The 15,857-nt window shown below is 43.8% G+C and overlaps 1 protein-coding gene across 8 annotated transcripts in view; it reads left to right on the plus strand.

The window, feature by feature from the left end:
- Positions 1 to 1,848: 1,848 nt before the first annotated feature.
- Positions 1,849 to 15,857, plus strand: part of LOC126188374 (glutamate-gated chloride channel) — a 681,209-nt gene continuing 667,200 nt past the window's right edge. For all 8 annotated transcript variants that reach the window (XM_049929990.1, XM_049929998.1, XM_049929976.1 and 5 more), the window contains exon 1: positions 1,849 to 1,941. The gene's annotated coding sequence lies outside the window, so the exon portion shown is untranslated. The remainder of the gene's footprint in view (positions 1,942 to 15,857) is intronic.

The raw sequence follows: 15,857 nt of genomic DNA on the forward strand, positions 1-15,857 counted from the left end.
CCAGGGCAGCAGCCGAACATTTTCTGTATCCAGAAAGACCAGTACAGGACCTGCAACATACGGTCGTGCATTATCCTGCAGAAATGTAGGGTCTCGCAGGGATCGAGTGAAGGGTTGAGCCACAGGTCGTAACTCATCTGAAATGTAACGTCCACTGTTCAAAGTGCCGTCAGTGCGATCAAGAGGTGACCGAGACGTGTAACCAATGGCACCCCATACCATCACGCCGGGTGATACGGCAGTATGGCGATGACGAATACACTCTTCCAATGTGCGTTCACCGCGATGTCGCCAAACGCGGATGCGACCATGATGATGCTGTGAACAGAACCTGGATTCATCCGAAAAAATGACGTTTTGCCATTCGTGCACCCAGGTTCGTCGTTAAGTACACCATCGCAGGCGCTGCTGTGTGTGATGCAGCGTCAAGGGTAAACGCAGCCATGGTCTCCGCACTGATAGTCCATGCTGCTGCAAACGTCGTCGAACTGTTCGTGCAGACGGTTGTTGTCTTGCAACCGTCCCCATCTGTTGACTGAGGGATCGAGACGTGGCTGCACGATCCGTTACAGCCATGCGGATAAGATGCCTGTCATGTCGAATGCTAGTGATACGTGGCCGTTGGAATCCAGCACGGCATTCCGTATTACCCTCCTGAAACCACCGATTCTATATTCTGCTAACAGTCATTGGATCTCGACCAACGCGAGCTGCAATGTCGCGATACGGTAAACCGCAATCGCGATAGGCTACAATCCAACCTTTATCAAAGTCGGAAACGTGATGGTACGCATTTCTCCTCCTTACACGAGGCATCGCAACAACGTTTCAGCAGGCAACGCAGGTCAAGTGCTGTTTGTGTATGAGAAATCGGTTGGAAACTTTCCTCATGACAGCACGTTGTAGGTGTCGCCACCGGCGCCAACCTTGTGTGAATGCTCTGAAAAGCTAATCATTTGCATTTCATAGCATCTTCTTCCTGCCGGTTAAATTTCGCATCTGTAGCACGTCATCTTCGTGGTGTAGCAATTGTAATGGCCAGTAATGTAAAATGACAGGAGGCATACATACATGTACATACATACTCCGCAAGCCACCTGGGGATGATACCCTGTACTGCTACAGGTCATTACCCGTCCTGTCCTACTCACAAATACGACTATCTATATACTTCCGTATGAGCCCAAATTTCACCTACCTCTGTGGTCCTTACGTCAAATGTTTGTTGTCGACAGTAGAATAGTTCTATAGTCAGTTTAAAATACGGGTTCTCTAAATTTTATCAATAGTGCTCCTCGAAAAGATTGTCGCCTTCCCCCAGGGGTGCTCATTGGAGTTGTCGAAACATCTCCGTATGTCACAGAACATTCTACCAAGGAATAGACCCTTTGGGTAACCTTTGGCGATGCGTGAAGTCAGATGAGACCTACCCTTGTTTTGAAAACTGGGAAGTATCTGCAGAAATGCATCACAGGTGGATCTAGGAGGGAGACGTTTACGTCGCAGAACATAAGACCGAGAACTGAGCGCTGTAGATAACCTTCAATGATCACGTTCGTGAGATAGGGACACCTGCAGGGGAAGAATCTGTCTTTGAAAAGTGGGAGGTATCTGCAGTAGTGGAATGCAGACGGCCCCAGGGGAAGGAGGCAGGCGGCCGCCTTTGCGCGTGTATCGGCGTGTGAACAAGTGTCGGCGGCGCGGTACACCTGTACGGCGGGCGCTGGGCGTGGGCGGGGACGGCCAGGTATCCGCGCGCAGCGGCGCTGCAGCTGCCATGGCGACGGAGAGGAGCGGAGCGGAGGCTGCGAGGCGAGCGATCGATAGGCGCGGGCGCAGCGCGAGCGGCGAGGCGAGGCGCGGCCCGGCAGCGAGCAGCCGGCAGCAGCAGTGGCGCGACTACCGCCGCACGGGCCGCACGCCTCCCACGCCGCACCGCAGGTAGGCCGCCGCTGCCGCCGCCGCCGCCGCCGCCGGCCGGCGCCGCCGCCGCTGCCACGCACGCGCGCCCCAGCCCGCACCGTGGACCGCTAGCCAAACCACGCATCCTCGCCACCCCGTGCGTGTTTGTGTATGTATGCGTGCGTGTATGTGTGTGTTTATGCGCGTGCGGGTGCGTGGCTACGCGCGCGCACTAGGTACGCGGTGTCTATGGGTGGGGCCGCGCAGCGTTTCATTGCGCTACGTCGAGCTGCTTTCCAGCCTGCCAAAGTCTTTCTGTCATCTACCGTATCTCTGAGCCTCCGAGCGATGATCGATTAATCTATTCTCTCCAATTACGCCTCGAATGATTCATCCAAGGTCTTTTTTTAGAATATATTCTCACAGATCTGCAACGGAGAGACATATTTTTGCTGGTACGCGAAGTTTATAATACGTAACGCCCTAATAATGTTCCTACCCGCAAGCAGCAGAAAGTTTTCGACATGTTCCAATGTTCACATCATTAGGAGGAAAGAAGAAAGCAAACCTTAAATTCGTCGGGATGGTTCCGGAAAAGTGCGATGCGTCTGTTACGGAGACTAAGACGAGATACTAGTGCGAGCTATTCTACAGTATCGCTCTAACGTTTGGTGATCTTGTCAAGAAAATCTGACGGTAGACATCGAAATAATTCAGACTCACGTAAGAATTCAGTAGAGCCTACGCGGAAGAGTAACAAAATTGCTTATGGAACCGGAATAGGAATTTTTCGAAGGAAGGGGCGATGATCACGTGAAACGGTTTCCCGTAAAATTTATAGCATTTCTTTTCTAGGTAGACTGTGCCATAGTTCTGCTGCCTCCGTCGAATATCTTTCGAAGGAGAGATGAAAATAAGATGGCTCAGATGAGGGCGCATTATTCCTAAATGGGTTAGTAAGGAGAGGGAACAACATTGTTAAGATGTGCTATCAGCTATGGCTAGTGGCTTGGGAAGTACACCTGGACTTACTCAGATGAGGAAGCATTATTAGTAAATGGGTTAGAATGGAGAGGGGACGACATTGTTGAGATGTGATCTCAACTATGGCAAGTGACTTCGGAAGTATACGTGGACTAACCGTACACTAAAATTCTATTTACACGTGATGGTAACTAGTACATAAAATTGTAATCCCGTACATTTTCTTCTACAAGTGAAGACACATGTTTGTCATATGTAAAGTTACTTACATCTGGGTATGAATAAAGTTGCAGAAGTATGTACATCTTCTGTATATACCAATGTAATGACACATTTTAATTTATGTTCGTGTATAATGTTTGTGTAACACTCAAATATGTGACAACTGAAACGTAATGTTTGATATCGTTTATCAGGGTCAGTGGTAGCAAATAGTAGTTCCACAACCAGCAGATCTTAACTTGGCATCGCGACTTTAATTATACATGTCAAATCAGTCTTTTGATCACATATAGGCCTGTATTTTGGTGCTTCGAAACGTGTGTTGCGTCAGCACTCACTTAGAGCTTGACAACGAAGGCATTTTCATCTTTTAGCTATGAGGTGACGTGTACGACATACGTGTAGCATGCATGGACGCAGAAAAAACTTAACAACATTTGAAACAGACTTTTTTTTTGGCTCGCATTGAGGACGCATTTTTGTGCCTGAGAAGCTGACGATTCAGTTTAGACGCAGCAAATCTGGTAACGCAGGTGGTCTAGTTAAAGGAACAACATGCCTCTGTTGTCTATTTTCGCTCGTGTCGTTGGCTTGCCGCCCAGTGAAAGCTCTCTTTTGTCCACACTTCAGCGTTCTTCAGAGCACATCGTTCTCCATCGATATCTTATGCTCGAAGAGTTCGACTGGTGGCGATTTGTTGTTGCGGCGTTGAACACGTAGTGTATGAGAATGACGCTAAAGCGTTGGTCCGGTAAATTCAGCACGAAGGAGGGAGTAATTAGCTGTGGCCAGTTGTATGGACGGTTAGCCCTAAGCAAGCGGCTGCATTCTACTTCCGGCTATCACAGCGGACGTCTACCCACGTGGAACTCGACTAATGCCGTAACACTTTCTGTGACAGCCAGCACACTGTACCTGTGGGCAGAACAGAGTAACCACACCGGCCTCTTTCGCACATTGCAGATCCGCCATATTTCTGCGGTAGCCGAACGTTGCGACAGCCTCTTTGGAAATATCACAGCCCCTTGAAACACCAAACTTTGGCGTCGCAGTATGGCATTTCATTAAAGAATGTAAACGAAAATGAAATGAAATGCAAGGGCAGTCGGCTTTGAATCGGATGTTGTGGCTGATGCAGCGAATTGCGTGGTGGCGACGCAGCATAATGCGGACTGTGCTCAGGACACGCTGCGCTGACAATTGTAGCTGAGTATCAGAATCATACAGGGTTTTGAGTAGGTGATAACAACCTTCTTGGCTGCCGCCTCAGTCAGTAATCCGATTCCCCTAGCATTAAATGACTAGCCACAACTATTAACAAGAAATTAGCTTGTAGTTTTCCCACGAGTTAATCACTTCAACAAGAGTTTCTTTTTTTCTGACTTAAGTACACTATTAACTACTTCAAAATAGTACTGAACAAATACGTGACAGTCGGTTGCAGAGATCGTATCGTCAGTTTTGTTTCGTCTCGAAAAATTTTTTGCGTATTGAGTATCTAAACATAATTGAGGCTTTCGAATAGCGAGACGTTGCTCATTATCGATAAAGGCTTAGATTGTGCCAGGTGGGCTCTGAAGGCACAAGGGGGGTGAGGGGGGGGGGAGGGGTTGTCACTGCTGTATTGATTAGGAGGCCATCTCAGAGCATATCTCACGAGATCCGTCAGTGTGTTTAGATGCTTAATCAGATTGTTGGATTCAGAATCTGAAGTCACTTCCTTGGATTATAAGATTCTTTGAGTGGGGCAGTTTTTAAATATATCCGTAATGCGTATGTGAAACTCCGCGTCTCAAAGCAAATGAATGAAAAACATGACAACACATCATTTTTCCACCATTTATGTAAATAGCCAATAACATCACACAGGTATCATTCTTTCTTACCTCATCCTGCGTGGCGATAGAAACATTCAATGCAATTTAAAATTAAGGAAAAGAACACGTAAGGGATGAAGAGCGATAACTGCGAAGACCATGGTGTTATTTCGCGTTTTTTGCGTGTCGCATCACTGAGCACTCAAATACAAGTAATGCGTTAATACAATGGTAACACCTTTTCGTTTCTTAGCACGTTTCTCATGGTTTACTATGTTAAAGCTCTAGCTCTGTGCAAAAAAGGACAGTCATCAGTCAGGCAAACATCAAACTAGGAAACAACAATATAAACTAAGTTTTGTCACTGCATTAAATAACTGTACCTCCACCGAGAATAACCTAGGACATTGTGAAATCGGTGTGGTGTTATTATAAATGGTAAGCTACTGGCTCGTTGACTTCGTTCAGGATATGCGTATACTGTGTCTCAAACCTTTAGGTTCAAAATTATACACACGGTAAACGATCATAAACCGAGTATTTTGAGACCAGGACCCAGTGTTCTGAAATGAATATTTCGGGTGGTGTGAGGTTTTAAAAAATTAGCAGTGAGCGTGAGGCACGTGTTTCGAAACTACGCACGTTTCTGTATCGATGTTGGTTTCATTAGTTTTGAAAAAATACAAAATTGTAATGTGGTCGCGCTACACGTGGCTTCCTATGGTGTAACATAATGTCACTTTATGGTTGAAACCCCTTTAGAAATTGAAGGAGACCGTACTGGTAGAATCTTAGCTAACTGTTTCATTGTAGAACAGACAATGAGTATATTTGAGAGAGAGAGAGAGAGAGAGAGAGAGAGAGAGAGCGAGAGAGAGAGAGAAAAAAAATATCAACATTATACACTACTGGCCATTAAAATTGCTACACCACGAAGATGACGTGCTACAGACGCGAAATTTAACCGACAGGAAGAAGATGCTGTGATACGCAAATTATTAGCTTTTCAGAGCATTCACACGAGGTTGGCGCCGGTGGCAACACCTACAACGTGCTACATGAGGAAAGTTTCCAACCGATTTCTCATATACAAACAGCAGTTGACTGATGTTTCCTGGTGAAACGTTGTTGTGATGCCTCGTGTAAGGAGGAGAAATGCGTACTGTCACGTTTCCGACTTTGATAAAAGTCGGATTGTAGCCTATCGCGATTGCGGTTTATCGTATCGCGACAATGCTGCTCGCGTTGGTCGAGATCTAATGACTGTTAGCAGAATATGGAATCGGTGGGTTCAGGAGGGTAATACGGAACGCCGTGCAGGATCCCAACGGCCTCGTATCACTAGCAGTCGAGATGACAGGCATCTTATCCGTATGGCTGTAACGGATCGTGCAGCGACGTCTCGATCCCTGAGTCAACAGATGGGGACGTTTGCAAGACAACAACCATCTACCATCTGCATGAACAGTTCGACGACTTTTGCAGCAGCATGGACTATCAGCTCGGAGACCATGGCTGCGGTTACCCTTGACGCTGCATCACAGACAGGAGCGCCCGCGATGGTGAACTCAACGACGAACCTGGGTGCACGAATGGCAAAACGTCATTTTTTCGGATGAATCCAGGTTCTGTTTACAGCATCATGGCTCAAATGGCTCTGAGCACTATGGAATTTAACATCTATGGTCATTAGTCCCATAGAACTTAGAACTACTTAAACGTAACTAACCTAAGGACATCACACAACACCCAGTCATCACGAGGCAGGGAAACTCCCTGACAGCATCATGATGGTCGCATCCGTGTTTGGCGACATCGCCGTGAACGCACAATGGAAGCGTGTATTCGTCATCGCCATACTGGAGTATCCCCCGGCGTGATGGTATGGGGTGCCACTGGTTACACGTCTCGGTCACCTCTTTTTCGCATTGACGGCACTTTGAACAGTGGACATTACATTTCAGATGTGTTACGACCCGTGGCTCTACCCTTCATTCGATCCCTGCGAAACCCTACATTTCAGCAGGATAATGCACGACCGCATGTTGCAGGTCCTGTACGGGCCTTTCTGGATACAGAAAATGTTCGACTGCTGCCCTGGCCAGCACATTCTCCAGATCTCACCAATTGAAAACGTCTGGTCAATGGTGGCCGAGGAACTGGCTCGTCACAATACGCCAGTCACTACTCTTGATGAACTGTGGTATCGTGTTGAAGCTGCATGGGCAGTTGTACCTGTAGACGCCATCCAAGTTCTGTTTGACTCAATGCCCAGGCGTATCAAGGCCGTTTTTAGGGCCAGAGGTGGTTGTTCTGTGTACTGATTTCTCAGTATCTATGCACCCAAACTGCGTGAAAATGTAATCACATGTCAGTTCTAGTATAATATATTTGTCCAATGAATACTCGTTTATCATCTGCATTACTTCTTGGTGTAGCAATTTTAATGGCCAGTAGTGTATGTGCCGTTCTAATCCACGCAATGAGACTAGCTGTCGATACTTTTGAACAACTGCAATAAGGTGTATCTTGTTTATGTTAATATAAAACCAAATATTCATTTCCGACCATTAACACTCATTTTAGGATACCCTATCATTTTTATAGTTTTGACACTAAAGATTTTGGACTAGAGGTATATATTAATATCATGCTGACTATGGAGGCGGAAAATTTCAGCATTGGACAGCTAAAGTATTCCCTAGTGACAGTAGCCTAAGTTTGTACGAGGCCATTTGTATTACTATTCCCTACACAAGTTTGTGAGTGTACTGCTAATGGCTCCAGTCGATCTTATATCCTTTAAAAGTCGCTTTTTATATTGGCACGCAGTGTACCACATTACCGAATTCAAGTCATGTCCTGATGCTTAAAATGTTTTTTTCCCGTTATTTATGTCAAATAAAGGTTATGTTACAACAATCCATTTCGTAGTGACTGCTTGCCGTAATGGGTTACAATCGGCAATAGATGGGAACGAGTACCAACGTGTGTGTCTCCACGAGTAAAAGTATTTTACGAAGTATTTTTGATATTTCATACCAAATCGATTTACTAATCCCTCGACGGTGAAGCCTAATCTTGTTCCTCAGCCACATCCCCTGATTACGGGTCTCTCTCATTTTCCTCACTGACAGCCCTAGTCGAGGATCGCTTTTACTTAAACCCGAGTATCGAGTTGTCAGAGGTCTACACGTCTTAGACATCTGAGCCTCTAAAAAAAAAACAGGTTTCCTAATTTTGATTTTCAACAGTGTCCTCAAACTGGAGAAGTAAAATTGTGTGATGTATCTTTCAAGAAGGCAACGTAAAATGCTTTTCTCCAGTACAAGCTAATGACGTCAATATTAGCGGGTTGTTAAATATCGTCCTTCATTATTTCGAATCGCGAACTTCGATAAGACTACGGGCCAACGTGAAGAGTACTGTTTGGCCTGTTCATCGCATGTAGGCATGAACTATAGGCATGGCACTTAGGCACTGTAGCAAGTTTCCGTACTACTGTTCTTTGTTTTTCTCCACATTTGTGCTTGTATCCCTAGGTGATTGAGGGTAATGAACCTCTTCAGTAGTTGGCTGTAGGCCAGCCGGCGAAAGCGTAGCGAATTTGCTCGTCTTGTGTATATTGATGACTTCTTTCTTCTTGTTTTGGGAGACACATCACTGTCGTTTTTGTGAGGAAAAAATCTGACCGTAGTGTAGGACTAGCACTGACGTGTCAACACGTCGTAGAGCATGCAGGTTTGGTTTATACAACAGGAAATGCTGTCAGTGACTTACAACTTACTACAAACAGTAACAGCACAACAGCAACAACTTAACATCGGTTTTACTAATTATGATATTAACAGTAGGCAGAATGGTTCGAACCGTATGGCGCATCGGATAACCAGTCAGCGATGTAAACAGATAAACCCTGAAGTGCTTATTTTAGTACCATACAAAGTTATAAGTTTTCTACGAGGCATATAATCTGACTACGCAAAAATTCTACATTTCTTCAAATAATCCAGATTTCTCCAATGTAATTTACATAAAAGTATCACATACGAAAGGATGCTTTCTAAGTTTTTTAGACATTTTTTGCTATATCGACTGCTCCAGTGAGCCGAACACTCTAGGGAAACAAATAGAATGTGAAACTAATAAAATTTATTACTTTTGAATACATTATGGGAGTGGCAGTGATCAATGTGTTACAAATATTTACTATTAAAACAGCCTTGATCACGATTTATTTATCAAGGTGACCGGTTTCGACCACTACTGTGGTCATCTTCAGACTACAGAGTAGTGATTCTCCAACAGAAAGAGGTTCCTACTCAGTGGTCTGAAGATGACCACAGTACATCTACATCTACATTTATACTCCGCAAGCCACCCAACGGTGTGTGGCGGAGGGCACTTTACGTGCCACTGTCATTATCTCCCTTTCCTGTTCCAGTCGCGTATGGTTCGCGGGAAGAACGACTGTCTGAAAGCCTCTGTGCGCGCTCTAATCTCTCTAATTTTACATTCGTGATCTCCTCGGGAGGTATAAGTAGGGGGAAGCAATATATTCGATACCTCATCCAGAAACGCACCCTCTCGAAACCTGGCGAGCAAGCTACACCGCGATGCAGAGCGCCTCTCTTGCAGAGTCTGCCATTTGAGTTTGTTAAACATCTCCGTAACGCTATCACGGTTACCAAATAACCCTGTGACGAAACGCGCCGCTCTTCTTTGGATCTTCTCTATCTCCTCCGTCAACCCGATCTGGTGCGGATCCCACACTGATGAGCAATACTCAAGTATAGGTCGAACGAGTGTTTTGTAAGCCACCTCCTTTGTTGATGGACTACATTTTCTAAGGACTCTCCCAATGAATCTCAACCTGGTACCCGCCTTACCAACAATTAATTTTATATGATCATTCCACTTCAAATCGTTCCGCACGCATACTCCCAGATATTTTACAGAAGTAACTGCTACCAGTGTTTGTTCCGCTATCATATAATCATACAATAAAGGATCCTTCTTTCTATGTATTCGCAATACATTACATTTGTCTATGTTAAGGGTCAGTTGCCACTCCCTGCACCAAGTGCCTATCCGCTGCAGATCTTCCTGCATTTCGCTACAATTTTCTAATGCTGCAACTTCTCTGTATACTACAGCATCATCCGCGAAAAGCCGCATGGAACTTCCGACACTATCTACTAGGTCATTTATATATATTGTGAAAAGCAATGGTCCCATAACACTCCCCTGTGGCACGCCAGAGGTTACTTTAACGTCTGTAGATGTCTCTCCATTGAGAACAACATGCTGTGTTCTGTTTGCTAAAAACTCTTCAATCCAGCCACACAGCTGGTCTGATATTCCGTAGGCTCTTACTTTGTTTATCAGGCGACAGTGCGGAACTGTATCGAACGCCTTCCGGAAGTCAAGGAAAATGGCATCTACCTGGGAGCCTGTATCTAATATTTTCTGGGTCTCATGAACAAATAAAGCGAGTTGGGTTTCACACGATCGCTGTTTCCGGAATCCATGTTGATTCCTACATAGTAGATTCTGAGTTTCCAAAAACGACATGATACTCGAGCAAAAGACATGTTCTAAAATTCTAAAATTCTAGAATTTTAGAACATGTCTTTTGCTCGAGTAGTGATCGAAACCGGTCACCTTGATAAATAAATCGTGATCAAGACTGTTTTAATAGTAAATATTAATAAAATTTATATTTTTGGGTTGACCAGCAAATAGACGGCCAAGTTCGTTGGTTCAGATAGTTCGAGAATATGTCGCAAAGATGCTTAATATTTCTCCCACTCGAAATCGCGAACTTATCAGCAGAGTATCTTGCAAAGTTGTTTTTTTCCTGTGTAAAACAAAAAATGCGGCGTGTAATTGTGGGTAATTGGCGCACGAGATGGCACATTATTTAAGACATTAAATTATTGTTCGGGAGGAATGAAGTTAAAATGACTGTCCCACATTTATAGCACTCTCATGATCTTAACTAAATATTTAACTTCTTCGTTCGTCCTTTTATGTTCTGTCCTGAGGGTGGGTTTGGAATTTAATCCAGGACACTGGCGCAAAGTCTGCTGACAAGGAACTTTACGTCACCACCATACACTTCTTTGCCATAAAGGCAAATGGGAAAAATGAATGAATTACAATGAGGACTCGAGTAATGTTATATCGCCTTTTCCTGCAGAATTGTGCTTCCCATCGCCTTTTAGTTTGTTTATAATATTCTGTACTGTTAATTTCGTAGAAAAAGTCTGAAGATTTACACAACGGCTTTGAATGTTATCATATAGGCAAAGCAAGCTTTTATTTCTAGGCTACACTTAGTAAAACTGTTACATTCCATAGTGAAGTTATCATACTAAGCAACAATGCTAAAGCTTTGGTAGCCTTCGGAACGGGTACCGACATCAAACATAAAGTTTAAGTATGGTGAAGTATTCGTCTGGTTAGCTTGTTATTGTTTGTTATTTTTAGAATTAAATTAATTCTGATAATAGCCTAGTGGTTAAAGTGGAAGTGAGATACTGTTAATTAATATAATAACATCAACAAAAGTGCATTAAGGGTACTATAATGTGATCGAATTAAGGCAGCGATTATATAGGAAATGAGTCACTAAAGATAGATAAGTTTTGTTATCTGAGGGACAAAATGATGAATAATGGTCGAACCAGAGCGTATGTAAAATGCAGACTGGCAATGACAAGAAAATATTTTCTGTAAAAGAGAAATTTTTAATATCGTATGCAAATTTAAATGTTTTGAACTCTTTCCTGAAGGTATTTGTCTGAAGTGTAGCCTTGTATGGAACTGAAATGTGGATGACAAACGGTTCAGACAAGAGAAAAAGAGTTGCTTTCGAAACGTGGTGTTAAGAAGAATGCCGAAGATTGTGTTGTTAGTTCGAATACCCAGTAAGAGCGTACCGAAAAGAGTGGGTAGAATAGAAATTTGTGCCACACACCTGAGTAAAAGAAGAGATCGGCTAATAGGACAAATCCTGAGGCATCAAGGAATAAGCAGTTTAGTAACAGAGGGAAGTGCATGTGGTAAAACTTGTAGGGGGAGATCAAAGTTCCAATACAGTAAGCAGAGTAAAACGGATGTACGTTTCAGTAGTTATGCATAGATGACTTGCACAGGATATACTTGCGTCGAGAGCTTCTTCTAATCAGTCTCCGGACTCAAGACGTAACAACAACAACCTCTAAAGCTAATAACGTAACAGCGACGTGTCTAAACGCTGTGTAAATACACGTTTTCACAAAAATAGACAATAATTCTCTATTACACCTGTGAATAAATTAGGAATATTTAAAGACTGGGAGCTATCTTCATGAAAAGTGCTTTTTCCAGCTTGATACGTCTCAGTCCATAGCACAGAAGCTCACAAATACTTCGCCCTAATTTTGATATCTAATAAGAAGAAAGCTTTAGGACCTATTCTGCGACAAAGACGGCGGGGCAAGAACGTTCAAAAAGATTTACATTATTAAACATACCTAAACTCGAATCCTACTTTTTTTGAACACAAGTAACTTAATAATGCCGCACACCATACCACTTTATGTTCGGTGTGATAGTGCTGCTCGCTTATTGGTTGGGTCACATTATCGAGTAGAGCAAGTGCGGAGTATTACTGTTATCTTATACTAAAATGTAAACATAATGGACATTACTGTTATCTACAGAAACCATCGGGGAAAATATGAAATCTCCCGAGAAGGCAGGAAAAATGCCATCTTACATCAGTAGCTGAGGATTAGAAATAAAGTAGATTACAACTTTACTGCTTCCTGCCTCTCTGATCTACTGTAAGTGGGTAAGAATGTAAGAAGACAGCCCTTGTCGAGGTGGATTGCTATTGGTCATGTCTGTATTCTCAGATTCTTCGACGCGTTGGTCAGTCCATTTAAGAGGAATGGACGGACGTCTCTTTTAACAGCCATGTAAAGTACTGCACCCGTTCGCGCAAAGAGCGCGGTTGTTAAGACTTTAGTATTGTATCCTGGAGAACAGGAATTCCTTTCCCATCCAGACGCACTTACCACAGCTTCCCTAAATTATTGCGGGTAAAAGACATGATGGTTTCCTCAATGACGTCGCAGTTGATTTCCTATCTCGTAGTGGCCAATGTGAACTACTGTTTGGCCTCTTATGACTTAGATACCGACGTGATGGTACGCTCTAACACTCTTGACACTTTTGCTTCTTTCTGTTCTCATTATTACTCTTAACTGTTGTAGACATTTGAACAATTCTGGCTCATAATGAGCCTTCACGGAAAAAAAGGAAGAATCGCTTTATAAATGTCAATGACAGCACTACCATTGGGTTACCTATCAAATGAGTACTGTTCAGGCACATGGCCCAACAGTTTCACACGTAAGTGGCGTTTATTCAGCTACGGCAAGTCATTTGCGTAGTATCTGATGTACTTCTACTTACAGCAGCTAGATGGCTCCCGGTACTAACAAGAGAATCTCCCTATCGCACCCGCCTCAGATTTAGTGGTAAGATGGCTCGGTGGAGAGACCGTCAAAAACTGAACACAGATCAAGCATGAAAATAGGAAGAAGGTGTACTGAGATTCGAAAAAAAGGATAATAGAAACATTGAACGGTCCAAGCTTGACAAGTGCAATATCGAGAGAAATTGAACAGCCGCGGCGTCGTGGTTAAGTGGTTATGGTGCTGGACTGGAAACTGGACGAGGGATTTTCAAAACTCCATCGTGCCTGCTTTATTTTCCTTTTTTTCTTCCCCACAACATTGTGAACTGTCCATCCGATCATTGAAATGTTTGTTCTCTTTCTGTAGTCTTGGCAGTTTTCATACTATACATTGGTTATAGAATATGAGTCATGTGATAAGAATACGTTTCCGTCGCAAGTAAATGTGATGAATAGTGAGAGCAGCCGAGATACCACATAGACCTCTCGCGGAAATGAAAACAACAAATAAATGGGTATGAACTATGTTACAACAAAGCAGTTCAAGAGTCTAGACTTCCAAAACGGAGCGCAACTTCAAAAACGTTAGAAACATGTTTTAACAGAGCACAGAGAAACTGCGTGATTGTGACACTGTTGCGTTCATTTGTTGCAGCTTATGTGACAAACTGTTATGTGTTCATCATTTCCTTGGGAGTGATCACGTTCACATTCAGAAGAACACCTAAATTGGGCAAGGAGGCATATCTTACTCATTTACCAGGCGTACAAATTAGGAGCGTCGATAAGAGATTCCTACACATGATGTCAGTAATGCCGTGTGCCACACACCACACATGTTTCCAATGGAGGATTCGGTTGACTTGTCATTCTGTTATCGTATCTTTGCGGTTCTCATTCGACTGCTAATAGCAGTAGTGCAGAATCAACTGTCATTGTAGGTTCCTACCTTGCACCTCACAGTTGCAAACGGACGTTGCACCACGACACAGACACAAATTAGAATAGAGTGAACGACGTAGGTTTGAAGACGGCTCGCCCGCTTGGCGTCGCCGTGACCACTTAACCACGAAGCCGTTGCTCTTGGGGGGGGGGGGGGGGGGGGTGCGTTGGGGAGTTTTCCTTGTAAGCAATATCACGTCACCTCTTATTAGAAATAGGAAGCTGAGATCTGAACTCTTCCCATCTACGATGTAATCCATCAATGTTTTGCAATGCGGTTGCAGTCTCGTCAACCAGCCTGGAGGCCCACCATTAGACTATTAGCTTGTGCGAGACACTCAATGCACTTCTATTCTGGCGGATGCCGGCCATCCAGGTTTAGATGTCCCATGGTTTCCTTTAAATTGCTAAGGCAAATGCCCGGATGGTTCCTTGGAAGAGTGCGGCTGATTTCTTTCCCAACCCTTCTCCAAACAGAACTTGTGCTCCTTCTTGACGGGACGTTAAACCCTAATATTCTTTCCTTTCTTGTGACACCGAGGTCGCTGAGGAATCAGAGTGATCTTGTTCAATTCCACAGTTCTTCTTGTGAACTGATAACACGACTATTAAACTTGCTGAATACCATATTCTGCGTAGTACATGGCGCAAGCATAATCGTATCCAAAGTGAAGCGAGCAGAGATTTTTCCAGCTCTCACAGTTCGGGATGACGAGACCGTCGGAACTGGTCTTCAACTGTTACGCCTCCGGAGCCCCTACACAAGTTGCTTCTGTGCCAAGGCAAACACTGCTAAATAAAAGTATAAGTGAAATATTTAGAGATAAAAATAAATGGACTAAATAGTCTTTGGATAGCGTCAACATTAGTGAATGCTTTGGATGACTTCGCCGGACAAGGGCGTTACGTACAACCAATGGTACCTCAAAGAGCTTGCACAGTGGCTGCATCTCATACAGTATTGATCGGCAGAGGAGCAGGAATGGCAGGACCGCCAACCAGTAGCCTGTAGCCGCCAGTGACGCGCTTCACTGGACTGCCGGTATGATCTGGCAGCAAACGTGTTAGTTCCCACAGACACTGACCTGCGCTGGATTACGACCGCAAGCTATGTTACTTCTATACTGTTTTGTGGTAAACTTAAATTAATTGTAGGTTATTTGTGTAGGTAATATAGAAATAATGGTGCAATAGAGGTAACTTGGTGTAGAGCTTCCATGCTGAGGGAGCGGAAGTTCCCCTACTACAGAGCAGGCCTGCAGTAGATGTGGAATATAAATTAATAATGTAATAAACTGCAGTTAATATGACGTTAAAGCTATTTAACGCTGTAGAAATGTAGCGTTATCAGCGCGCGTTTTTGGTGCAAAGCGACATGATATAACAATAACAAACCTAAAAAACGCAAAAATAAATGATGTTTGCAACTTCTGCACCAAATTATCCCCTAAGGCGTAGTGGAGGTGGAAAACCAAGACACTGAATTCCAGCTGCTCTTTTCGTTTAATTTACTTGAATAT

Source organism: Schistocerca cancellata, chromosome 1 (genome assembly GCF_023864275.1).
Source record: "Schistocerca cancellata isolate TAMUIC-IGC-003103 chromosome 1, iqSchCanc2.1, whole genome shotgun sequence".
Classification (NCBI taxonomy): domain Eukaryota; kingdom Metazoa; phylum Arthropoda; class Insecta; order Orthoptera; family Acrididae; genus Schistocerca; species Schistocerca cancellata.